This window comes from Dermacentor andersoni, chromosome 7 (genome assembly GCF_023375885.2).
Source record: "Dermacentor andersoni chromosome 7, qqDerAnde1_hic_scaffold, whole genome shotgun sequence".
NCBI lineage: Eukaryota > Metazoa > Arthropoda > Arachnida > Ixodida > Ixodidae > Dermacentor > Dermacentor andersoni.
In genome coordinates, this window is record NC_092820.1 from 54,035,261 (window position 1) to 54,060,716 (window position 25,456).

Sequence of the window (25,456 nt, forward strand, 5' to 3'; positions counted from 1 at the left end):
CCGCGGATCGGCCCGGCATTGCACTATCTTCGGGATCGGGCCACATATACGGAGTGCTTAACGCCTGCTTCACCTTGGCCGCGTGTCAGCCCTTCATTGCACAATCTTCGGGATCGGCCCACATGTAAATAATTGTTGGTCTATGTCCACGGAGACGAGATCCGCCAAGACCCAGCCATAAACGTGTTCGCTACAAAATGTGTTCGTTCCTTTGTTCAAAGTTCCGTGTTCAAAGTTCCGCGAAACAGCGAATGGCTCGTGATTTTTTCTACTCTGAGGCGTTTGACGCTTTCGCATAAATAGTGTGTCCCAAATATTCTGCACCAAAGTTTAAAAATATACGCATGCCACCTAGCTAGACAGAACCAGCGTTCGCGGTCTCTTTGAGATACTAGGATTACTTTTTGCATTTCGCCTCATTACATAATTAGTCTAACTGAATATCTTCTCAAATATTGTAATGAGAAGAAAAGTGTCAATGAGAAAATTGTAGAGCAACAAGAAAAATCCGGATAAAGTTTTCTGTTGCTCAGTACGTTCTACATAAAAGCATTTATCCGAGCGTGAAATAAGCCCGCAAATACAGGCAGAATTTGCGTGCGACAGGCCGCTTCTGGGCACGTTGTGTGCATTCGTGGGCTTTCATGCTAGGAAAAACACTTTTTTGTAGCTCGTATTGAGCAACAGAAAGCTGTATCGGGAGTTTTTCATGTTGCTCTCTAATTGTCTCTCTTGCTCTTTTCATCTAGTTATAATATTTGAGACGTTGATAAATTAAACAAGACTAATTTTATAATAATGCGGAATGCAAAACATAACTGAATATCTCAAAGCGACGGAAAACAACATTACCTCCATTCTGTCTAGCGAGGTGGCATTTGCGTATTATTAAATCTTGGTGAAAGATAGATGGAACACCCTGTATATATAACGGGAATGCTGAAGCTGTCATAGACTGAATGTGTGCGGGGCAGAAAATAACGTGTATGATCTGTGAGCGCCAGAACTAGACCCGATGAGAAGTAGTGTCAGCTTAGCTGATAGACCGCGCTTGGAATCGCATATTGTTTTTATTGTTTGTCTAGCTGTCTCGCTGAAAGATCACGAACATATTGCAACTTACCCATTTCTCTCTACTTTTGAGAAAAGAAGATGACAAGGTTAGGCATGAAACGCCAATAAAAAAGCGTAGGCATTCGAGCAATGTGAATTAGGTAGTCCCTTTGTGAATTAGATAGGCATGCTGGCACCCATAGTAATTCTCCTGAAGTGGATAGTCGTCGGAAATTTAAGGCGTATATATATATATATATATATATATATCTCAGTCGCCTGTCGTCCACGACTGCGCTTGCTTTCTCTTGGCACCCATTCTGTGACGGTAATCGTCTAGCATTTATCCAACCTACACATTACATGGGCTGCCCAGCTCCATTTTTTCCCCTTAATGTCAATTAGAATATCGGATATCCTCGTTTGCTCTTTCATCCACACCGCTCTCTTCCTATCTCTTATCGTTGCGCCTATCATTATTCGTTCCGTCACTCTTCGCGTGGTCCTTAGCTTGTTACGGGCTTCTTGGTCAACCTCCAAGTTTATCCCGCACATGTTACCACATATATAATACATTAGTTGTACACCTTTCCTTTTGATGGTAGTGGTAAGCTTTCAGTCAGGATCTGACAATGTCTGCCGTAAGCTCTCCAACACATTTTCATTCTTCCGTACATTTCCTTCACATGATCAAGGTCCCCCGTGAGCAAATGACCTACGTAAACGTATCCCTTCGCAGCCTCTTCAGGCTGACTGATGATTAAGAACTCCTGTTCCTTGCCAGGCTATTCATCGTTATATTTGTCTTCTGCATATTAATCTTGAACCCTACTGTTACACCCTCTCTGTTAAGGTCCTCAATAATGTGTTGTAAATCGTCCCCAGTGTTGCTGAAGAGGACAATGTCATCTGCAAAGCGGTTTGCTGAGAGTTTCGCCGTTCATCCTCACTCCTAAGCCTTCCAAGTTTAATAGCTCGAATACTTCTTCCACGCCTGCAGTGAATAGCATTGGAGAAATCGTGTCTGATAGCCTGACGCCTTTCTTTTTGGGTATCTTTCTGGACATATGTTTGACAAAGCAAGGCTCTATATACTACAAACAAATTTCCGTTCCCCTCGCGAAAGGAAGTATACGGAATCATTCCCATACACAAGTTTAATTGCCTACACCCGACAGGAATTAATTTGGCACGCGGCAACTTAGAATCTTTAAAAGCTGTAACTTAAATCTGAAACTCTCATATCATCAACCAATACACAAAACACATTAGGCCACCAGCCAACTTTAATTCTTAACCTCACCTACTCTTCCATTTCGAAAAAATTTTTTCCTGCCTACTACTCAATTTAATGTACTCTTTCAGGTTTTTACGTCTATACCAACTGTACGATTCCCTTCTTCCATGTACGCTTGCCCCCTTCTGCGCGCGTCACCCTCCTGTTTGTTATACCGGTTTCGGCCCCCCTCTCCCTTCCCTCCCCCCCTTTTTTTATAATCTTTTTTTTTTCTTGAAATCCCCTCGACAACACATTCCGAAGTCAATATGCCTTTTTCGGCGCCTCAACCCAGAGTATCGCCATCTCTGGATGCCGCCGTAACGACACCTACGTTAAGCGCGTGGGGCAGTGCCCCTTGAAAGACCATGCCGCTGCCTTTCAGTCACCCCATACATTGCACTGCAGACTCCTCGTCGCCACCTTAACTATTTCAAAATTACTCGACGTATTACTACTATACTACTCAAGTCACTTTCAACTCATGTTTTATTTTGTGTGTGTGTATGTCTGGGTTTTCTCCTTTCTCTCTTTTTTTTGTCTTTTGTGTTACTCGCGCGCTGAGCGCTTGACCGGCCGTTTTAATGCCTCAAAAACATGCCGCCAACGACTCCCCCTGAATACCTCCTAACCTTTCGCATCCCCAACACGCTCCCAAGCCCCCGTATTTCTTAAAGATTTCACTTTTCTCTTTCTTTTTCTTTCACTCCCCCCTTTTTTGTCTGTCTTGGTGCCGCCCTGGTTTCCCCCCCCCCTTTTCTTTTCTTTTCTTTCCTTTTTTTCTCCTTCTATTTTTTTTCTCCCCGCGTGCCCACTCTCACGCTCTTGTCCCCTCGTCTTGAGAATGAAGCTCACAGACGTCGGACGACAGCGCTTGTTTCCTCTTGTAATCTCTCTCTTTAAAACCAGCCGCCAGCGACAACACCCGCACGTGACGTCACTGCACTAACCCTTTAAAACTACCACGCCGAGGATGACGAGGCCGCCTTTGACGAAGATAGGTCCTCCTATCGAAACGTTGGCCAGCCTGTTTGAGGCACTTCATCCCTGTTTACAAACTTTATACTACTTTTCGTTTGGACATTCAAGGCAGCTGCGCAATCTTTATAGACTTTTTACAATATATTTGCGTAAGCCTCCTGTACTCCTTTATTACGCAATGTGTCTGTGACTGCTGGTACCTCTACTGAATCATATGCCTTTTCGTAATCTATGAAAGCCATATATAAACGCTGATTGTACACTGCAGGTTTATTTATTACCTGAATAATCACATAGATCTTATCCATTGTGGGTGTTCCTTGCTGAAGCCAGCCTGTTGCCGTGGTTCACTGAAGGCAAGTGTTCCATTATTGTGTTGGAAATTATCTTGGTGAGTATTTTATACAGTACTGGGAGTAATCTAATGGAACTACACCTTTTCAATTCTTTATAGTCTCCCTTTTTGCGGATGAATATATTTTAGCATTCTTTCAGTTATCTGCCAACCGTTAAGTCGTAAGACATTTCGTATAAAGGACGGCAGGATTTTCAAGCATAATGCCTCCTCCACGTTTGATTAAATTGACTGTTATTCCATTTTCTCCTGCCGCCTTTCCCTATTTCATGTCTTGGATGGTCCCTCTAACTTCATCGCTAGTTATAGGAGGAGCCTCTATAACATGTTCATTACTACTTCGAATAAGAACATCCTTGTTGCTGTGGGTATTGGACAGCTCAGTGTAGAATCTTTCCGCTCCTGTACCTATATCTTCCAAATTGCACATGGCAATACCTTGCTCATATTTAAGTGTATACATATTGGCTTGTCCTATGCCAAGCTTTGTTCTCGCTGATTTCACGCTGCGTCGATTCGTAATGCATCCGTAGGCTTTCTTACGTTTTCATTTCGAATATTCTTTAATTTCTCCTTGTTGTTTAGTTTTCAGAGTTACGCGAATTCTATCTGATCTCTTGAGGTGGGCACTTTCAATCCCTGACATTTCTTTAGGAGGTCTTTCAATACTTGGGAGCGCTTACCTACTGCTTGCCTTGGCGCCTTACCTAATATTTAAATAGCTGCTTGTGAAGCCAGTCTAGTTATGGTTGCGTTCATTGCTCTATCTCATCTTCTTCACCTGTTCTAAGGCTGAACGTTTGTTTGCAAGCACCACTGTAAGTTGGTCTGCTTTTACCCTTACTGCTTCAAGGTTGACCAGTCCCTTCATGGCCAATTTTACTCTTTCTCTCTTCAAATTGAGGTAAATCCTAGACATCACTAACCTACGAAACCTGCATCTTACCCTTCCTAAGTCTTCTACATCGTGCTGCATGCTGGGATGGGCAGAAAGTGTGAAATCAATATATATATGGATATATATATATATATATATGTATATATATATATATATGTATATATATATATATATATATATATACATAAGGCACAATTACCGCACGTCACTCTTTCATTTGTATATAATCATCATCATCCATGCTCTTTTCGTGCGGGAGCCTGAGTAGTAACTGAGGAATAAACGGGTCGGCTGTGGCTGACTGTTCTGGTCGCCTTCCGTCTTTCAACATATAGAAAGATGAAAAGCACCACTTTGCGGTTCTTTTCGCTTTATTCATGCAACCATTCCAGTCTTTGGACCGGCTATTTTCAAGGTCCAACAACCGAAAGTGTTGCTCAACTAAACCGAATATAATCGTGCAGCTGACCTTCTCATCCTTCAAAATACGCTCTATTGCACTTCGCTCCTCGGAGAAGGCAGGAGTGTGTCGAACAAGCTCCTGAAAAACACTTTGTACTGTGATGAAGGAGGTTTAAATCATGGATGTAGGACCTCAGAGAGGTGTGATGTAATGCTGAGGAATTTCTATCAGGCTTACCACTAAATTGCTACCTAATAGTTTTAACACGAAAGTCATTTATATCGGGGTCCACGATCATCTTCCTCTAATCGACATGACTCCGCGCGAACACGTAAATTACGCTCATTTGACAAGCATGGCGCAGCCATCTGGATGTGGTAAAGCGAAATGCTGCATTTTGAGAGTATCGAGCGCCGACAGCTAGCGCTTTAGTTCTACAGCGCCTACCGACTCCGCAACGAGAGCTGCCGTGGTGTGGGTCGGTGTTGGGCGCTGCTGCCTACGAGCTGGCTAATAAAGTTGGGCAGCGCGTGCTAGAGGCGCAAGCAGTGCAAGCAGTGCAAGCAAGTCTTTCTAGAAGCCGGCCACGCTGGTCGTCACAGCCGTCCCTACTCTTGCCGCCTTCGCCTTTCACTGAATGAAATGTTAGGACGACAGCACGGCTCATTGGCCACCGTGCCAATGAGCCGTCATGGCTCATTTCTGAGTGGTGACCAGTGATGACTAGCCTGCTACGCTGGAACTCTGGTGCTGGCGCTCCGCTGCAACCCTCTTAGTTCGCGAGATTTTATGGCTCCAGACTACAAGTTGACTGACCCCCGCTACCTACCACCCTCAGGTGACCTTCCGCCTGACGCTACCCCACGCCCAGAGGACGTCGCAGCTATACAGCTGGCACAAGGATTCACAGGTTTGGCTCACCCTGGTCAAAGCATCCTTCGATATACACCACATCGCCTTGGAAACTGCTCGGTATCGCCACTTAATTGCCAATTTGTCTCCTTATATTGCTTACGAGGTGGCAGCGGTCATAAGTGCACCTTTGGGCGATGACCCATACCAGTAGCTGAAACTGTGTATTTTGGGCTGCATCATAGACTCTGAGAGCGCACGCTCGGCGCCCTACTCAGCTGCCCAACAGTATGCGACGGCTCCTAGGAAAAAGCAACGTCGACGCGAACGGTGCACTGTCGAAGGAGCTCCTCCTGCAGCGCTAGCCGCTGTCTACACGCATTGCCTTGGCAGCTGCAGTTGATTTGACCCTCAAAGGCCTCGCCCATCTCGCCAATTGAGTACACGACGCGACTTCTGTCGCCGCCTTCTCTACAACACTAGAGTGCTCTATCGTAGCCCGCTAAGAGTCCCGGATCGAACAGCTCGCCGTCTCCATCGACGCCCTTCGGACGTCCTCTCATGACTAGCGCGGCTCCTCCTCACGCCCCGGCCGCCGCTCCGCTCGCCGCCTTCGCCCCTGTCCTGAATTAAACGTAGAGGCGATGGCACAGCTTATTGGCCGCCGCCACGTCCTCCTGCAGTGATGACCCGTCAGCACGCACACTGCACCGATCGAGACACTGCCTTGGTTACCTGGCTGGAGTGCCCCAGTCGGTCCAATCAATACCACCGTTCCAGTCCAGTGACGTCGCGCATGGCACGCGCAGTATGAGGCGGCTGTGGCCTTAAACTGGATATGGATCCAGGAGTTCACGTACTATGTACTTCCGGACATCCTACCGCTTGCTCTTCAGCCCTAAGAGAAGCTGCAGCAGTCCGTCTTGAACTTCTACGCCTCTGCGTACCGCGCTCTTCCAGAGGTTGATCGCATGGTGCGCCACTCATCTTTACCACCAACCTCACTGCCACCAGCAGGCCCGCCTCCTCATGTGCTCGTGGGCTTTCATCAGCAGGCCGGCAGATGCGCTACCATGCGTTCCCGCGTCGCTTCGCCTTTATCGAGATCAATGATGGCACATGCCAGCGGTGACATACACCAGCTCCGGTACCGCACGCGATCGGCGCTGTCACAAACGCCAAATTTGACGCCTGACCAACCCTCTGACCGACCCATCCACGCCAGCTCCTGAGCCAGCCTTGCGGTCGGTGCGCCAGCTCAGCACCTGAAAGACGGTGGTACCTGTGACCATGCCGACCAACTCCACCTCATGCGACTCTTCCCACGCTACCCCGCGGCACCTACAACCAAGTGAGAGCAGCGCAGCTGTAGCACCGATCTGCGTCCTTTCCCTCCGCTGCTGGTCCTTTCCTTCGGACGACTTGTTGTCAAACCCCTCTGGCGACAGCTCTACAGCTCGGACAGCACCGAAATCGAAGGCTATGGACAATCATCACGTGACACACAGCAAAAGATTGACTGACACCACCCTCCCGCGACACGAGTCGTGACAGTGTCTTGCATCCACCACCTCATCTAGTTCATCTGGACTCACCATGCGGGCGTCCTGTGTACCGTTCGTCCGCAGTGCCACGCGCAGTATCGCCCACCGGAGGGATGTGCTAGTCCCCTTCTTTTTCAACCTACTCGCCTTACTTTGACGGCCCATGGGCCCTTTTGACGCTTGCCTTCCCTAACTTGCTTTATCGCCGGTCCGTCTGGGCAGGGGGCCCTGTAGCGCCCACCGACACACCAATGTGGGGCGCTTTGGTCGGCGCAGCGTCGTTCTAGAGGTCGGCCACGCTTGTCGTCGCAGCCGCCGCTCCGCTCGCCGCCTTCGCCCGTCTCCTGAATGAAATGTAGGTACAATGGCCTAGCTCACTGGCAGCCGTCATGTCCTCCTACAGTCTCAGCGCAGCGGACGCTCTAATAAGGTGTAGCCTGGTGCAGGTGGTGTAGGCAGTCTGCTGAGGTGGCGACGCAGATTCCGCATAAGTTTATCTTCCGTGTCGGAGTAGCCTGTGACACATCGCCGCCTACGCAGTGGAGCTTCAACATGCATCAGCAGAGCTTAAACGCTGGCTGCTGCTTCCCTTGCCATGGCACCAACTAAGAAAATTGCTGCACTAAGCGGCGCAGAAAGACCACGACGTCGACGGAGGAATCTTGCTTTGGTAGGGCGAGAGACACTCCAGCTTAAAGCAGAATGCCTTGGCACATTTGCAGCAGATGCTGCAAACTCTCCCACTCGTATTTCCGAAGGTGAGCTCCTCGTAACTCAAGTGGCCGTCCACGACATTACGGAGCCGGACCAAAATACCCATAGCTTTGCTGAAGCGACTCGGCAGCAGGACGCCACTAGCCAACAGAGCGCCGGTTGCCTCGCAAACCTGCCACACCGTCACCGACCCGCCAATCATTCGCATTTCGCTGCATCGGTCCGTGAGTTCACGAAGCGATTTGCTAACAACCCGGTCGATTTCACTTGCACGGTCCGGACACGCCTGTGGATTATGGCGGATTTGCGCAGAGATCCCGCGCGCCAATGCAGTGTCTCCGGCGGATGTTTCCCGGTCGCGATTCATTCGACAACGCTCGCTGCTGTGGCAATAGATGAGGATCCCTGTGCAGTGGTAAAGCGCCGCGGATGTTTACTAGCAACTTAATTCTACACGTACAATAAACATGCAACAGCTTCTTTGAAGACGCGTTTCTGTTTCGCGTTGCCCATTCCTATGAAAGAGTGGCAACCATATTTTTATATTGTATCTTCTGATTATTTATGGAAGAACAAAGGCGTCAAATCACCCACTAGTGCTTTTATAACCATACAATTTGTCGGTGCGAGAACCACCAGTTAAAATATGATGAATCGTAATGCTCCCCCGCCGTCTTTTCTTGAGGGAAGCAGCTTGTCCCCGACCAGCTCTTCTACTCATTTCCCAGACCAGTTTCCTGCTGCTGTTCCTCTTGTTCTACCTTTTCATTTTGCCCGTGTCTTGCCTAATAAAATACGCGCCAGTCAAATATGTAGCAGGAATACAAGATACTTTTTACAGTGTAGTAGTTCTCTTATTGCACCGTTGCATAACATAAATGAAAATTGCAGCAAATATAGGACACGCAATTGAAACCCCCGAAACTTAGCAAAAACATTTCTGACGTTATGTGACAGCATACGCTTACAGAATACTTAATGCTACAATTCACATTGCAATGAACACATCACAAAAATAAAATAAGCTAGCAACTAATCTGACGGTTTAGAAAGTGAGAATTGCTTTCAAGGCTTCCTGTACTGTTCAAGCTTTGCAGATGGAAACTGTCGAAGAAAAAAAAGTACTGATGCAAATGAAAAGAAGCAGGAAAGACATAACGACTTACCGCTGAACATACACATGTGACCTCGAGGACCGTGTTATAGAAGCTAATGTGTTTCTGCTGCGAGACGATGTAATCGGCCATGTCATTAAAACTGTAGTACTCGCTGCTTTCGAGAGGCTGGCACTTATAGGAATGTCTTGCTCGGCACAACAGGGCCCCGACCAAGATAGAGAGCAGCATCAGTGGTTGATTTCTCATCGCTTGCTGTTGTCAACGTTCTCCAAATTCCAGCAAACAGGACTATGCAGCTAGACATTGATTTCATCCATTGGTTCTCTGGTGAAACAAAGAAATCGACAGTTGTGACTGGAATGATGCCGCTCATCTCCGTGATTTATTTCAGTGAAGCCTGCCAAGATATAGCAGCGCCAGTTCTACATATATGCGGTAAAGGCGGTTATATTTTCTTCAAATTTAGAAATTAGCTCACTTAGGAGACTGTTTGGGCATGTTGGTAGGACATGAATGCAGCTTTTTGCGCACAAGAGGAGGACGAAGCAGAGGCTGAGACACACGAGGTCAGACTTACAACATTGTTTTATTTTGACGCAAGTGAGCACATATATAGCTGAATCCGTGACACCACGTGTGCGCCACCCGCATAAAATACCTGTCTCAGCGCCAGAAGGATAGCTCCTTGCTGAAAAGGTCGATGGATGGTTTTGACACACAGGTGTCACCACAGCTGTCAATGAATTCTGCTGCGATGATTTCACGGGTTAACTGATTACAATTTCTGCTGACGATTTAGCATGCACTATACACGGGGCTACATGTGACCCTATTTGTGGCGTCTGCCTGATTATACGCGTACTATTTCTACAGTGGGCATCCGAAAAACCCCCTCTCATTTCTATAACATTGTAGAGATGCTCCTGTAGCCTGTCATCAAGGCATCATCCGCTCTGACCAACATTGTTACGCCCGCAGTTCGAAGGCAGATTATAAACTCTTCCTTCCGCACATTCAACGAACTTTGTCTGATGTCCCTTTTCGCAAGCAGGCTCTTTGGGGGCACACGCACTGGTAAATCTGCACAAAGATTGCACTTTATCGGGAGCGGTAAAAACACTTTTACATTGGCGTGCTGGCCAAGCCTTTTCAGTTGATGCGATATGCCCTATATATACGGTATAACCGCGACATTCTTGTAAAGCGTGGAAGATTGAGAGGCATTAGCGGGCGGCGCACACGTGATGTCACGGATTCTGCTATATATGTGGTCCCTTGCTACAATATGAAACAATGTTGTAAGTCCGCGATCGTGTGTCTCAGCCTCTCCTTCGTCCTCGTCTTGTGCGCAAAAAGCTGCATTTAGAAATCAGATTCTACTTTTTAGAAACAGAACGTAAAGCCGCTTACGCATGTATAAAAACAAGCAAGATGTCATTTAACCCCTTCAGTCACGAATTGAGGTATCCTGCGGGGAAACTTTTAGAACGTGTAGGTATTGCTGTTTTAGGTGTCCAGAGCCGGAAGAAAAAAATTCCCCTCTCTGGGAACATTATTATGCAAATTCCATCGCGTCCTCATATCGAGATATCGTGACTCAATACTATCTTTTTTTCGCAACCGCAATATGTCAGTTTGCAGAAAGGAGGGCCACTGGCTATTAAAGGTTGTGCGAGTGGTGCATCAACGGGTTGACAGGTTGCGATATTCGAAGAAACAGTTCTCAGCAGCGATTCACAGGAAAACATCGCATTTGCGGCATTGGCCTTGGTTTTTCTCCACGCACTACACGTACTTGAAAGGTTTCGGAAAGGGCGACTGGACTTGCTGGTGCCAGTGGTCGTTCTCATCCTACCTCACACAATCGCATCATGTTTAGGAGCAAGGACGGTTACTCAGAATGAGCTATTCTAGAATGACCTTAAAAAACAATCCTAATTTGCAGTGGAGGTAAAATTCTCAAATTCAAAAACAACAGTCCGCACTGCGGGTCAGGTTCGCGTGAACGCAATTGTATTGTTCTTGGATGAAACTAGGAGTTTCTCATTTTCGGATAACCATTCGAGCACGCAACATAATTGTCAGACCGACGTCGCTCGTTTGGTGGTCCGAAAACGTGTGCGTTTACCATCTTCGCAATCAGACATTGCGTACGGCGATTTGTACAATTCAAAAATGCCACCACTCGAGTAATAGCAATACTAAAAAACACAGCCTAATTCTTCGACGGTCAACTAGACAGCACAAGAAGTCCAAAAAGTGCCGGTGGTTTTAAATTTTCGCGTTGTGACTAATGGGTCGTCGCCGTGGTAAAAAAAAGATTGAGTAGGTCAAGGTGCCTCCGAATGGAGACGTGGACGAAAACAAGGCCAAAACTTGTCAGTAACAGAACCATGAGTATTGAGTAAGTGGTTTTCATTAAAGGTAGCGTTTTCTTTACGTAAAACTGGGTGTCTGAATTGTTGTGAATGACTGAGGCGGCTGCACAAGAGAAATTTGAATAGCAACAAACCAGAGCTTCCGTGATACATGGAGTTGTCAGTCTTCAAACACCTTTTTCTCCCGTAGTGTTTCGCCGCTTCGTATAAGATGGCATTAGTTGGATTTATGTATGTCTCGAATATTACCTGCACCAGTGTGCCGAGTCACTCCTCCGCTTTTTGGTAGAAAACGCAACGAAGCAAGTCGCGTCTTCATATTTAGACACCGTGACCGTAAGGGATAATATGCCTAGTTGCGCGCTTTCGTGGATGTTTATTTTGAAACTCTTGTACAGCGCATCCGATGCATGTTCACAGCAAAAGTCGCTTACACTAAACAAAAAGAATGCCCTAATTGCGTCATATCATAAGAAGCCAACAAACACTGACACCAAGGACAACATAAAGGAAATTACTTGTGCGTAATAAATGAAATAACGAAACGATAAATTATTGGAAATGCAAGTGGATGAAAAAAGGACTTCCCGCAGAAGGGGAACGATCCCACAATCTTCCCATTTCGCGTGCGATGCTCTACGAATTGAGCTACCGCGGCACTGTCTCCCCATCCACTTTCATGGGTATTTGTTTCCCAGTAGAACTCTGGTAGTGTTAGCCAGAGCCACCACTCACACACTATGGCGGCGGATGTGGAACATAGTTTGTGCCGCAGGCGTCACGAGAACGAGGCGTCAGGTTCTCATGATGCCTACGGCAGAAAGGATGTTCCACATTCGCCGCCAACGTCTGTGACTTTGGGACCCTCGTCTGTATATTGTCTCTTACCAATTAATTGTATTTAAAGAATAATAAACTGAAACTGAAACTGAACTGAAATCAACAACCTTCTTGGTTCATCCATGCGATCAAGATAAGCACCAACCTTAGATTGAGAAGACTACAAGTATGGATTCTCCGCTTGCGTATGTGTTGAGAATACAGCAAAATAAAATATTTTCATTTTACGGTACCTTCAATAGTCACCACTAAGGCTAATACGTTGTTGGAAATAAGTATTCCCTCAACCGCCGCTTGATTTTAATGTAAAATACATTTGATTAGATTGCACTTTTCACGCGTGTAGTTTCCTGCTTATTGACACAATCGGGCAACAATTTCTGGCGTTTAAGATGCATTATAGTGACGCTTTTGAAGGTCGCTATTATATAAAATTGGCTAAAATACGTTGGCCAGGTAGTTGGTTGAAAATTGTGATATAACGCGTAAGTGCGACTGAGCGAGGACGTACAGAGAGAAACAGACAAACAGTGACAGCGCTGTGTGTCAATGGCACTACATATTATTGAAGCATCGGCCATCACCACTGTAAAATGTTGAGTCATTTTAGCATACACTAAAGAGGATGAAGGTTAAAGTCTGCTAGCTCACGATACATTCTTTACATTACTTGACATTTTGATTCTAATGCGTTGTTGCATCTTGTTGTTTCCTCCCAAAAAAGGTCGTGGGCTTGAGTGATTTAATTAACTCTACATAAATAACTCTAACTTAAATAGCATCGCCCTAACTAACACCAAAGTTCGTGGGTTCGAGTTATTAAATTAACTATATGTCAATTCACTTCGCCTTAAAAAACTTGGCTTTAATTTACACTAAAAGTAGTGGGTTCGTCTCAACTTTCACGGTAGCAATTAGAATTCCACTTGAAGACATGGCCGGTTCGCCTATCTCTCTTTGATGGGCCATGGGTTCGAGACCCTTAATTAACTATATGTTAATTAACGGTGTCTTAATTTGCCCGAGGGTTCTAGAAGAGGCCTAAAAGACCTATGGGGATAGGCTTAAATAACGCAAGGAGCGATACGCGTGTCCGCCTCCGTGTAACAATCTGGAACGACACCAAGCGGCCAAAATCTGTAGTGCTCAGAGACACAGTGTCCTGAGGACCCGCAGGCTGCCGGCTATTTTCAAAGAGGACACTGTGTCACATTGCGGCTTGACGAAGCAGGGGCCACATAACATAACGCGGGGATGCACCCGTAACGGACCCCACGGTAACCTCATTCGATCGGTTGCCTACGGGGTGGCTTGGAAGCACGTGCTCCGAACATCAAAATACCTCCCCCAGGCTAGCGCCCGTACCCCACTGATGTACTGAAAACGAGAGAAAGGATAGAGGCCAGTCGGTGCGTATGTTTTTTTGTGGACGTGAACGTCACAAACCAAGGGGAAATGTAGCAGATTATGAGCGTTACTTGGTAAATAAAAAATAATGTGTTCATGACAATGATCAGGTTATGTTTTTCATTATGAAACATGTGTGTGACAAACTGGCGGTGAATGACTTAGCGCATTTTTTCTTTTTTTTTTTTCACTGTGGATTACCCATTTATGCCGCTAGTTTGCGCGTCGTACGCTAACTTGGCGTGCCGATGCTTCCACTAGTATTGCTGGTATTTCGTAATTCTGCGCCATCAGAAAAGCCTTAATTCGTTTCTTGATTGAGTGACGAGCTTTGTGCCGTCGTTTCTTTGCGTAAGGCGTTGAAGCCCGATGTTACCACAAAAGGGCAGCCGCCTCAGACCTGCACTATCTCCTCGCCAGCGGGAGATACTCGTGGAGTCCATGGAACTCCACTCGTACCTGCCGAAATTATCGGGTGCGTTGATCCCGGAGCTGAGGGCAGCGCGCAAAGAACTATGGGAAGAACTGTGGGTCGCCTTGCTGAACAATGAAGGCCCTGCGGTGAAAACGTTGAACCAGTGGCGCGCCTTCTCGAATAAGCAGACGTACGACGCCTGCCAGGACGCCACCGTTCACGTCGCAAAGCACCGCTGAGGTCGGAAAATATAGGCTGCAGGGAACGCGCCAACGACGTTTCTTGCAGGGGCACTGGGGGTGGCATGCTGTCGGGACTGCGTGGGCGCACCTGTCGCTCATAGGGCTGGCCAGCGCAATCGGAGTGTGCTCCAGCTTTTTGAGAACGCCGAAGAGGTAGGTATTGTGTTGCCTTTTGTTTGGGACATTTTACCCGGTGAATACCTTAGAGCTCACGATGTGACGTATAGGCCGCGTGCACCGCCTATAGAGGCGCCACTGATAGCCACCTAGCGGGCGCTTCCAACAATACGCGTGGGAGCAGTAGCAGACGACAACGCTTTGCAGCAAGGGTGACTGAAGTTCGCGGCTGCGATTTGTCCTTGGTTCGGGCGCCAGACTGCTTCTTCTGCGGTGACAGCTGTAGGGAAGACGCAGACCTCTGTGGGAGCGGGTATGAACAAGATGTTACCGGTGTTTGGGGCAACATGGTCCACATACGCGCCAGGTGCGTCCCGCAGACAAACGCCATGAAGACCATTTACATGAAGTGGAGCTCATGTAAACTAGCCGACAAATTTTGTTGACTAATGCGATGTCTCGACCGTTTTTTTTTCTTTAATTCTACCCTTGCCGTAATGCTGCTTCTGTACCTCAATAATAAGCACCCGTCGTTAGTGCAGACTTAGATAACAAATCCGCACGGTGCGATGTCTGCATATACCGTTGTGATTTTTCTGCCGATGAATACATGTGACGCAGCCGAATAAGTGTAGTGAAAGTCGCCTGAAGTAGAATAATTGCGAATTTATTGATAGAAACGCGTACATTATAGTCAACGAAGCCACCAAACGCACGGGTTAATAAAAGCGCGTGTTAGCGCTGTACCGCCGATGAACTGCCGTTCGCGCTGCAGTTTTTGCAATTTTAAATTCCCTAAGGGAACTGCTTGGAAGCGTACAAAGCTATAGTGTGACTAACATTGCAGTACTTTTTTTAAATGTTACTAGAGAGAAAGGCCACATGATATATTTAAAGGCAGAGCAGCGCCAGTCAAATTAGATACAGCGCTGGCGGCAAGGCCGGGTTTAGTCCTATGCGGCGTAAGCATAATAAGAAATAATTCAGCTGAGTGCAAAATTCACTTGCAAGAAGCGACTACGTTGTGAAACAAACAAATCACTCGGCGTGTTAAGTCTGCTCAGACAGCATCAAGGTATGATGACGTGACGCGAACTACTCAACGAAAAATGGATCAGCGAAAAATAGAACAAAAATACCATATGCAGTAACTATTAGCAATTCTCGCCCTGAGCTACCTATTTTCTAAACACATTTCCCAAAAATCCGCAATATCTAAGGTGCCCTCGGGCGAAATGAATAAAGCTGTTAAAGAAGCACTTGCTTGGTGTCATTCCGATAAGACACAGCGTGATTTATACCCTTTACAAACGAGGCAGGGTGAAAACCTCGCAGCTCAAAAGAATCAAGAGTTATGCATGAAGCAACTAGCAACAGTTAAACATGGGCGAAGCCACGCATAAAATAAATGTAAAAACATGAAGTGCGCGACAGCTGGTGCGAGGATTTACCGGGCCACATAAAGCTAACAATTTCAGTTCTTGCAAACTTCTGTAGCTTAACATGCAAAACAATGCGCTCATGCAGTCGTGCTGCCTATCTAGCCCAACGCGGTAAAGAAGCGGAAAACGATATAAGCGGCAAACGGCATTCCGAACTTTAGCGAAATGCCTTTCAACCGCATGTTGCACTGCAGACGAACTTCGTCGCTTACCCGTCTAACTACAATTGAGTAAAAAAATAATAATAAAAAAGAAAAAACACCGAAGCGACAAAGGAAAGGATGAGAACAAGAAATTTCGCGCCGAAGCTACGATCCATTGCCACCGTTGCTCCTGCTGATGAGGCTTTGCGGGGAATAATTAGAACCGTATCACCGGCACGTTTTCGCCGGTATTTGAGCCCCCCCACCCTGCAACAATTCTTCTTCGACATTCTTCGGAAGCTTTGGCCATCCCACACATGCGAAGGGTGTTGCTTATTTTGCTCTGAAAACACAAATAAGACGGAGAAGCACTATCAGCGACGCAACAAACTACGGCGTGCTACGGCGCGCGGCTCGCTCCTCTCCCATGCGTTCTGCGCAAGGCCGCCACCAGTGGCGCGGCCATCGGCGTGCACGCCGCGCATAACAACGCACCGCAGTCGGGGTTGTAATACGTGTAAGAGAGCTGCAATTAACATTTTGGCCGACACGCAGTGTGGTCATTTCGAGCGATGTTTGTTTTACTTACGTGATTTTGAAGAAGTGTCTTGTTATACGTATCAGAAAAATTTTTCAGAAGCGAGAAGGCAATTTTACTGTTGCCCCAGTGACATCGAACGCGTTTTCATTTAGTGGGATATTATATTCCTTCACAGTGCAGGAAAATCTGTGTACCAAGCAGCCAAGGACGCTCTAGTAAAGGCAACAGTTTCAGACATCAAATGCGTTTTCATGCCTTTTTCCACCAATGCGAAGGGAACAATAAAATCGGCATAGGTCTGCGATGAGCCAACAGCTGGCGAGAGCCGGGAGCAGCAGTCCAGTGGTTGTGTCTCGGTCGGCGACCACCCGGGCATGAGTGGGACCCGAGGTAAGCATGATTCGATCAAAAAAGTTTAGTTTCAATCACTCAAGTGGCGTGAATATTCGTGTAAATTTGTTCTTTATGCTGAGCGTTCAATTTAATGTTTTAAGTCACAACGCATTGTGTATTCATTATTTTTCATAGCACGCCCGCAGCGGCAGCTTCAGCAGCCGGAAAAGCGGTCTGCGCCTTCAGGAGGCGAAGAGAAAAGTAGCAGCAAACGTTATTGAAACGTTTGTGTGTGCATAATTTGTGGCAATCTTATTCGTTCGCACAACTTGCACTACGATGACGTCATAATTAGAAGGTCATATATTGACAACACTGGTGTGGAAAATTGCATCTCAGTGATTGTGACAGGAGTGCAAATGTCGCCGATTTATACCACGATAAATTTTGCATAAGATTGTTACAAGTATATTCATAACACATTGAATTCACTTTAAATGTCTGCCTTATGCTGTCATCGGAAGTCAACAATCAACGACACCAAGGACAACATAGGGTAAATTACTTGTACTTACTAATTGAAATAAAGAAATCAAAAGGTAATGGAAACGAAAGTGCATGAGAAAACAGCTTGCCGCAGGTGGCCAACAATCCCACGTCTACGCATTACGCATGCGATGCTCAACCAATTGAGATACCGCAGTTAAATTTTTCCATCCACATACGTGGGTATTTATGTTTTTACTGCTAGAACTAACCCTGCGAGTGTTAGCAAGCGCCACTACTAACAAGCCTTGGCGGCGGAACGTGGAACCTCCTTTCTCCCGCAGGCGTCACGAATGCGTGATCTTTTTGTGTGAAGGCAAGTGGTCAATAAACCCACATATGCTACCTGAAGGCGTCAATGTTGGCTTGATCGAGACCCTTTTCATGTAATGAAGGAGAAGAAAGAGGGTTAACCGAGGGGTCCAATTTTTAATAATATTGTTGCGTGTGGAAAGAGACAGACAGAAGAGGTTATTTGCAGGCTATTTACACTGCAGCCAGACAGCCAGGCCGACACTCGCTCGCGCCAAGCGCACCGACCAACTTCATCCTCGTTGTCGCGGCGGCTTGTTTCTTGAGCATCGCTCGATGATATCGTAATACTACCCCCCCCCCCCCTCCCGGCGGCAAAAGCACCGTCATGCTGCTGTTAAATATCCAAGGCGCGTGGAGAGTTGTAGGGCTTGAGTCGGGCGCCGTGGACAATGTCACTGGTTGTCACAGCGGAGGACGTAGTGGGCGTGGCTAGAACGATTTCATAGTTGACATCGGTCACGTTGCGGAGCACGCGATATGGACCTGTGTAACAAGAAAGGAGTTTTTCACATAGGCCAACTTTACGCGAAGGTGACCAAAGCAACACGAGGCTTCCTGGCACAAAATGGACATCACGGTGACGCAGGTCGTAGCGTTGCGTCTGCTTGTCTTGAGACACTTGTAGACGAGCGCGCGCAAGTTGGCGCGCGTGGTCAGCATGGGCTATTGCATCACGGGCATAATCGCTAGTTGAAGCTGTGGCGGACGGAAGTACAGTTTCCAGTGGTAGCGTTGGTTCGCGGCCATACAAGAGGTAAAACGGGGAAAAGCCAGCAGTTTGGAGACGGGAAGAGTTGTATGCAAGGTAATGTAAGGTAGAGTCAGGTCCCAGTGACGGTGGTCGTCGGAAACGTATTTGGATAGCATGTCTGTAAGGGTGCGGTTCAAGTGCTCAGTGAGGCCTTTCGTTTGGGGATGGTAGGAGATGATAAATTTATGCCGTATTGAGCAGGCACGCATGTTGTCGTCGATGACTTTAACAAAAAACATACGGCCATGGTCTGTTAGCAATTGATGCGGAGCACCATGCATCAAAATAATATTATGTAGGAGGAAGTGCGCAACATCAGTTGCGCAACTGGTCGGAAGAGCACGGGTTATGGCGTAGCGGGTCGCGTAGTCCACCGCGACTGCAACCCACTTGTTCCCTTATGTAGATTTCGGAAATTGGCCGAGAAGGTCTAAGCCTACACGATGAAACGGCTCGGCAGGGATGTCGAGCGGCTGCCGGTAACCAGCGGGGAGCTGGGAAGGCTTCTTGCGTCGTTGGCAAACTTCACAAGCGGCGACGCAACGTCGTACGGAACGGACAAGGCCCGGCCAGAAAAAACGGCGACGTACACGGTCATAGGTTCGAGATACGCCGAGGTGTCCTGCCGTTGGTGCGTCGTGAAGCTCTTCTAGAACGGTTGAGCGGAGGCGTTTAGGTATGAGAAGTAGGAACTCAGAGCCGTCCTGATGAAGGTTACGACGGTACAGAGTACCGTCGCGGAGGGCGATGAGGCGTAGACTGGCGTCGGCCGGAGAGTCTTTAAAACGGTCCATGAGTGCTCTGATGTAGGCGTCATGACGTTGCTTGTTGGCGAAATGAAGCAGCTGCGACACAGAGAATACGCAAGAAGCACTGGCAATATTGGAGGAGTCAGGGTCGTCAACAGGGTAACGCGACAAGCTGTCAGCGTCTTGGTGCAGGCGGCCAGACTTGTAGACCACGGAATATGAAAATTCTTGTAGCCTCAAAGCCCATCGACCAAGCCGGCCTGTAGGATCTTTTAGCGAAGACAGCCAGCAGAGAGCATGATGGTCAGTGACTACGGAAAATGGGTGGCCGTAAAGGTAAGGACGGAACTTCGGAACCGCCCAGACAACAGCAAGGCATTCTCGTTCCGTAATGGAATAGTTGCGCTCCGATGGTGCTAGGAGGCGGCTTGCATAAGCAATAACGCGATCCTGGCCACGCTGACGCTGGGCTAGGACGGCACCTACGCCATGACCGCTGGCATCTGTACGCAATTTTGTAGGAGCATCAGGGTCGAAGTCGGCGAGAATGGGTTGTGAGGTTAGAAGAGTGACGAGACGAGACAAGGCGGCGGCTTCAGCAGTACCCCACGAGAATTGAACGCCTTTCTTCAAAAGATTAGGGAGGGGTCCAGCAATTGTCGCAAAAGCTGGAACAAAACAACGATAGTACGTGCACAGCCCCACAAAACTTTGAACGTCTGCGGCTGTCTTCGGAACCGGAAACTCTCGGACAGCGAGTTTTGTCGGGATCAGGCTGTACTCCGGAAGCATCAACGAGGTGGCCCAGAACAGTAATTTGGCGGTGGCCGAAATGACATTTCCACGAGTTAAGTTGCAGCTTTGCCTTTCGAAATACATCAAGTATAGCTGTTAGACGCTCAAGGTGAGTGTCGAACGTGGGCGAGAAGACGATGACGTCGTCGAGGTAGCAGAGGCATGAGGACCATTTGAAACCACGGAGCAAGGAGTCCATCATACGCTCAAAGGAGGCAGGGGCGTTGCATAATCCAACCGGCATTACATTAAATTGGTATAGGCCATCAGGTGTGATGAACGCGGTTTTTTCTCTGTCCATATCGTGAACAGCAATCTGCCACTATCCCAAACGAAGATCAATAGACGAGAAATAGCTGGAACCGTGCAGGCAGTCAAGGGCGTCGTCTATACGCGGGAGCGGGTAGACGTCCTTCTTAGTAATGTTGTTCAGATGACGGTAGTCTACACAGAAGCGCCACGTGCCGTCCTTCTTAACCAACACCACAGGGCACGCCCAGGGACTCGAAGAAGGCTCAATGATGTTTTATCGAGCATTTTGTTGACTTCATTTTGAATTACTCGGCGTTCCGACGCAGAAACTCGATACGGTCGTCGTTGAATAGGCGTAGCATCGCCAGTAAGAATTCGATGCTTGACCGTGAGCGTCTGGCCTAAAGGGCGATCGTGGATGTCGAAAATTTCTCGGTAGGACGATAATAATTAGGACTGTTGCAGCAACGGTCTGCGAACTTGGCTAAACCGTTTCATTAGATAATTTAGTATGCCAGTCTAGATATTTGCAGCCAACTGCTTCATTCATCTTCAATCCACATTATTTAATGCGGCATGATTGGAGCACAGTTCATTAGCGAAAACTCAGTGGTATTGCCGGCAGCTGATTGCAAAGAAGCAGTGTGGAAGCGTTAATGGTTTCGTATTCGTGCGCTGTCGCTGAGGCGACGTGCGGAGCGCCACTGAGATAGCCACCTTGTTTCTCGAGAACAGATGTAACCAAATGTGATGTCGAGTTTAAGTGGGAAACGCTGCAGGCCGACGCATTTCAAGAACTCAAACGACGTATGCAGTCGCCGCCGGTACTTGCACATTTCGACGAGGACGCGGATACCGAAATCCACACTGACGCCAGTAGCCTAGGCCTCGGTGCCGTCATCGTCCAGAGGAAATACGGACATGAACGGGTAATATCTTATGCTAGCAAGTCGCTGTCAAAAGCGGAAGGCAATTATTCTACGACTGAAAAGGAATACCTCGCCATCATTCGGGCTACAGCAAAATTCCGCCCTTACCTATATGGCAGGCCATTCAACGTCGTCAGCGACCATCACACCTTGTGTTGGCTAGCTAACTTAAAGGACCCTTCAGGACGGCTGGCGCGGTGGATCCTCAGACTGCAAGAATATGACATCAGGATAATCTACAAGTCCGGACCAAAACACTCTGAAGCCGACTGTCTATCATGCGCCCCCATCGATCCCCCGCCGCAAGACGACGAGGATGACGACGCCTTCCTTAGAATAATAAGCGCGGAAGATTTCACTAAACAGCAACGAGCAGACCCAGAGCTAAAAGGCCTCGTCGAGTATTTGGAAGGGAACACTGACGTTGTCCCCAGGGCATTTAAGCGCAGATTATCTTCGTTCATGCTACAAAACAGCCTGCTCGTGAAGAAGAACTTCTCACCAGTCCGCTCCAACAAACTTATTGTTCCGTTAGCGCTGCGTCCAGAAGTACTGTATGTCCTTGTGATGTGTGTGGTGCGCGAGATGGTGCGGTGGTCGGGACGGACAGGAGCAGACGCAAGGGGGAGACGCCGAGAGACGCAGAGGGAGACGCTGGGAGAATTCCAGGAAGTGAAGCCAGGAGAAGGCCGGCCACCGGACCGGGAGTTGAAGACGGGCCGTCGGGTTCCGGACCCGAGCCAACAGGACTTCACCCGACCGGGGCCTCCTGCCAACCCGTTCCTGCGCGTCGCCAGTCTACCCGAGCGTGCCGCCAGCTGCTCAAAGTCGGCGAGCTTCTGTGCCCGTGGGCAGGACGAGAGCAGTCGGGCTACGGGCGCGAGTTCTACGCCCAGCTGCCCGGCCAGAACGCCAGAGCCAGAGCTGGCGCACACTCCTTATCGTCTGCTTCTGTCCGTCCCGACCACCGCACCATATCGTGCACCACACACATCACAGCCCTACATGACGAACCAACCGCTGGGCACCTCGGAGTCTCCCGAACGCTGTCGAGGACACAGGAGAGGTATTACTGGCCGTGTCTGACCGCCGACGTCGCCCATTACGTCAAGACATGCCGAGACTGTCAGCGATGCAACACACCACCGACAAAGCCAGCAGGATTGCTACAGCCAATCGAACCTCCTTGCCGACCATTTCAGGAGATCGGGATTGATTTGTTGGGACTGATTCCGACGTCAACATCCGGAAATAAGTGGGTCATCGTGGCGACGGACTATCTTACCCGCTTCGCTGAAATTAACGCTCTACCGAAAGGAAGCGCAGCCAAAGTGGCAAAATTTTTTGTCGAGAACATCCTGCTGCGACATGGTGCCCCCGAAGTCCTCATCACCGCCAAAGGAATGGCCTTCACAGCAGAGCTCACCCAAGCCATTCTGCAATACAGCCAGACAAGCCACAGGAGGACAAGTGCCTACCATCCGCAGACGAATGGTCTCACGGAGCGCCTGAACAAAGCCCTTGCCGACATGGTAGCAATCTCCGTCGACGTCGAGCGCAAGAGGTAGAAGGCGGTCCTGCTGCATGCAACCTTTGCATACAACACGGCGGTACAAGAAACAAACCAGATCACGCGGTTGAAGCTGGTTTATGGCAAGAATCTGATGACTACTCTAGACGCCATGCTGCCACATGTCACTGAAGAGGAGAATCTTGACGTCGCTAGCTATCTCCAGTGCGCCGAAGAAGCCCGACAGCTCGCCCGCCTACGGATCAAGACCCAGCAGCGTACCGACAGCCGACACTACAACCTCCGACGACGCTTCGTCGAGTACCAGCCCGGCAACCATGTTTGGGTATGGACCCCGATACGCCGACGAGGACTCAGTGAGAAACTACTGCGACGCTATTTCGGGCCCTACAACGTCATCCGACGTATTGGCCCACGGGACAATGAGGTCGTGCCAGATGGCATTTCGCAGTCCCAGCGGCGCCACGCACGATCTGAAGTGGTCCACGTAGTGCGTCTTAAACCTTTATACGCACGCTGACGAACTTCCTTATTTTGTTGTTTCTTTGCTACGGGTGTTTTTTTCTTTATTACTTTCGGTTGTTTACAGCATCAGGTCGATGCTTTCTAAGAGGGGGGTATGGAAACGCTTACTTGCATATTTTTATCAGGCGACCACGTTTCACCGCCTAACAAATGTTATCGCATAGCGCAGGATGCGCCGGCATGTATCGGAAGTTTCTGGAATGTTATCGATGGTTGCATCCGCTGTCTGTGACCGGCCGTTGTGTAATCTGATAGCACGTGTGCGCGACGCAAATAATGTAGAACTTTGTGGAAGGCATGCGGGTCGCAGCGATTACTCTGGAACATTCGACTAGTGATGTATAAAAGTCGACGCCCTTGACCCGCTGATGAGATTTCGACGATTGCCGACTGTGTTCGCCGTTGTCGCCGTTCTTTAAGTGTAGCCTGTTTTTTGTGGGCACAGGTTCGCCCAATAAAAGTTAGTTTCGTCTTTCACAGTATTGCTACTGTGTTCTTCATACGTCACTCCACGTGACAATATTCATTATAGTTTGGTCCAACTAGCAGGGGACGACGCCCTTGTTCTTAAGGATGCTGGCTCAAAAGTCATCACTGAACTTCAAAAATCTTTTTCGAAGTCAGAGAAGACCTCAGTCGGGTAAAATTGAAACAAAAGAAAGATACTGTTTTCGTACTCTTGCAACCGGGCCAAAACGCCGGCACACGACACAATAAGGCATTGTCACTGTCCCGAACCATTGCTGTCTCTACATGGGGAAACACGCACAGTGCTAAAAAAAATTAAACTGCAAAGGCAAAGAACAGCAACCAACGCTTTTGACGCGTAAGTACACTGAAATTTGCTGTCTTACTATTCTGTGGCCAGTCGTTAAGCATAGCGTAGCTCAAAGTGCATGGTCTGGGGTTTCATTACGCCGCTCTGAGAATGGCAGATGAACCTGTAAACGCAACAACACATTCAAGTAGTTTCAATATTGTTGGCATTTCAATTTCCAGCCCTTTGCACAAACAAACCGTCAGATTCTACCTTGCGCTGACAGTGCTCGCCCACCACCCATGGCAGTCGGCCATTGCACAGTGGTCGGCATTCGCACAGAACCCCTTAGGTGTGCGTAGCGAGATCTCTTCGATTTTCTTCGTTTTGCGCCAGTGCCGCAGTGCGTGCATGGCGGACACTGCATGAAATGATCTCATGGCGTTGAGCCTTCGTTTCCTGTCTTATATAGAAGCACTAAAGAACCCTGCTAGAACCTACCTGTCTATCAATGGCAAGTGCCTTCTATTCGTAGGCCTTGTTCGATATTTACACGTGCTCCATAGAACATTTGAGGGGTGTGCGCTGTGCCTACATCGGTAAGATAAGGTATTACAAGATTCGAGACATGCAGGCAGCTTATATACAGCCAATGTCGCTGTTGAAGTCATGGCAGCCCTCAGGATGATTTAAGCTCAAGAAACTCATTTTTATCAAGTGCTTTCGCGTAACACTGAAAGCTCCGATAAAAAAGCGGGACACACCTATTTTAAGAAACAGGATAAGAGCAACAAATGCTTACTTTTTCCATAATTTGAAGTCTGCCGGAGAAAAACGCTTAACAAGACCTTCACCAGACAAAATATTTTGCAGTCTTTCTTTAAACGTTAAGGCATTGCAGGCAGCTGCGCCCAAAGGCAGCCCAAAGCATCAAGACGCTTTGTTTCTACGCAGGATATGCCCCATAATAAAACAAAGGTGCAGCCCGCACAGTGAAACTATAACAGCTGTAGTATTTAGCTGTTTTTTTATTCACAAAGATCTATGTTATTGTGGCACTATAGGTTGTGGAATGAAAGTTTATTTCACAGGTCGTTTTCTTGCCCACAAAACATCAAAGACGATGACGCTACTCCCTAATGCTGAACTTGAGCACAGCTCTGTATTTGTTTTCATTTTGCAATATATTGGGTGGTTAATGTGGTGAATTGGGAGTGTTGGTACATAATTGAAGAGGTACAAGCTTATCTCCAT

The 25,456-nt window shown here is 47.9% G+C and overlaps 1 long non-coding RNA gene across 2 annotated transcripts in view; it reads right to left on the bottom strand.

The window, feature by feature from the left end:
• The window catches only part of LOC129385784 (uncharacterized), a 54,560-nt gene extending 29,418 nt beyond the window's left edge, over nt 1-25,142 (bottom strand). Inside the window, exons 1-3 of one of the 2 annotated variants that reach the window (XR_008613338.2) lie at nt 25,005-25,142; nt 24,300-24,386; nt 9,243-9,518 (exon numbers count right to left, since the gene is read on the bottom strand). This is a non-coding gene — a long non-coding RNA (uncharacterized lncRNA). The remainder of the gene's footprint in view (nt 1-9,242; nt 9,519-24,299; nt 24,387-25,004) is intronic. The other variant, XR_011895395.1, reaches the window with a different exon arrangement.
• Between the last annotated feature and the right edge of the window lie 314 nt (nt 25,143-25,456).